Source organism: Vespa mandarinia, chromosome 6 (genome assembly GCF_050613455.1).
Source record: "Vespa mandarinia isolate Hongniang chromosome 6, ASM5061345v1, whole genome shotgun sequence".
NCBI classification, from domain to species: Eukaryota; Metazoa; Arthropoda; class Insecta; order Hymenoptera; family Vespidae; genus Vespa; species Vespa mandarinia.
Genome location: NC_140815.1, coordinates 2,567,501 through 2,570,000, shown reverse-complemented (window position 1 = coordinate 2,570,000; position 2,500 = coordinate 2,567,501).

Genomic DNA, 2,500 nt, shown 5'->3' with positions numbered 1-2,500 from the left:
AGCAGCAGCAGCAGCAGCAGCAGTAGCAGTAACAAGAGCGACACCATTAATAGGAACGGTAACGGCAACAGCAATACCAACAGCAACAGCAAGATCAGTAGCAACAGCAAAGGCCCTTAGAAAAAAACCGACAAGCAGAGGGGTGTGCTGCAGTTAATTCTTCTTGTCTTTTCAACCCCGTTCCTTTAGTAAGTAGGCCAGTGGCCTACTAACAACAACTGGGTGGCTGTTCTGAAGATGTTACCGACCGGAGGGTCGCGGAATAACGCAGTAGGAGCTACCACAACGATTTTAATGAATTATGAAGCGTTGTTAGGTATATATATATATAGAGAGAGAGAGAGAGAGAACGAGTGGATCGCCGGGAGAAAAAGGACAAGCCCTTTTTTTCACTCGACCTCGTTTCTCATATATTTTAATCCCGTTAATTTTAATAAATCGAATCCATTTCTTAAGAGGATCTGAAATCAACGATGATATTTTCTCTCTATCAAAATGTGATACATTAAGAAAAAGAGAGAGAGAGAAAAAGAGAAAGACAGAAAATGGCAAGCTGTTTTATTGACGGTCTTGTTTCTTTTATATATATATATATTTTTTTTTTAATCCCGTTAATTTCGATCAAAAATTCTCTCAAATGGGAAAAAAGTCGCGGATAATATTATTTCCTTCACATCGACATATGTATGAGGTATTGAGAGAAACAAAGAGATTCGATTTGTTTCACATGAACAAAAGATATAAAAGACACGTCCATGTATTTTCTCCTCCTAACTATCTCTCTCTTTCTCTCTTTCTGTCTCCGACTAAGAAAAAAAAAAAAAAAAAAAAGAAATAAAAAAATAAATAAATTTCTACCGGTGAAAAACACGATGAACTCTCGCTAGGAGCATATTTTCTCCAGTGCGTTTTTCCGCGTAAACTGAAAAAGGGTGGGTGGTGGTGGCATATATACCACCCGCAGCGAACCAAGCGACCCCTTCTCTCCCACCCACCTCCACCCCAGTCTCTCTCTCTCTCTTTCTTTCTTTCTTTCTTTCTCTCTCTCTCTCTCTCTCTCTCTCTCTCTCTCTCTCTCTCTCTCTCTCTATTTTCCTCCTTTCCTACTCTCTCGACGTAGTTGGACTAATTTAAATATCAGTTCGGCAAGGGCGGCTTGTAAATCTATCAGCCGTGTAGAAATTTATGGGTGAGGCGCGTATGGATGTTTTATTTAGTAGCTCTCGCATTGCACTTGGGTTTGGGTTAGGCACCCGCGCGCGTGTATATAAGGTGCTTCATGAATAAAATATCACTGCTAATGCCCGGAGGCCGGGCGACGCGTTTTTCTCTCTTCGCTCTCGCTATCTCTTTCCCTCATTCGGTTCTTTTCTATCTCGTTCTTCCTTTCTCTTCGCGTGCAATTTCTCTCGGGCGAAGATGCGCGACGAAAACGACGAAAACGAAAGATTCGCACCGTGACGACAATGCATTCGGAAAAGCCCTTCGTAAACCTTCGTAAATATAACCGTTGGAGAAAGTAAGAGAGATTACACGACTTCCGTTTTTCATCTCTCTCTCTCTCTCTCTCTCTCTCTCTCTCTCTCTCTTTTTATTTATTTTTTTTTCTTATTATTTTCTTCACGATCGATGTCGCGTTATTGATTCTGTTTGCGAAAAATCTTAACGTTATCTATACGACAGAACGAAGATCAAATCAAATTCCCCCTTTAGACGAATTATTTCCAAATCATATAATATCTATCCTTCAGCGAAACATTTTATGAAGGCTTTCAATGTGAAACATTAACTGTTAGGAACAGAATATATACGTTTAACGGGATATGTCTAAGGATGAAAATTAATCGGATGGAACGTGATCGACGCGTGATCGATTAATCGTAAGGAATATTCGATCTTACGAGTATATCATAATATCAATCTTACAAAAAAAAAAAAAGAAAAAAAGAAATAAAGAAACTCTTCTTGTCGTATATGTATATATATGTATATACGTCGAGGTACGTGATTAGTGGTAAAAAGAAAGAGAAAAAAAAAAAGAAAAAAAAAAGAGAAAAAGAGAGAGAAAAAGAAAGTAGAAAATTTTTAAGTATACAGATCCAAATGGAAATCTGCATTTTATTATCTCTGCCATGGTAGTTAAGTAAGCGATAGGGGTGGTATTCTCCTTAAAAAAGAAAGTCAAACGGAGCGGCGAACCATACCGGATACGGGTTTCCATTTGCATTCGCGGTTGTAAACGAGACGAAAAAGCGATCGACTTTTCCTCTCTCACTCTCTTTCTCTCTCTCTCTCTCTCTCTCTCTCTCTCTCTCTCTCTCTCTCTCTCTCTCTCTATGTTTTCTTCTCCCATGGCTCCCTCTCTCTTCCTCTCTCTTACTTCTCGATAATAAAGAGAAAGTCGAAGGCATATCCCTCTCTCTTCTTTTACTTCTCCTTCGCGTCTTAACCCCGGAGCTATGAGTTTTTCGTAAAAAAAAAAAAAAAAAAAAAAAAAAAA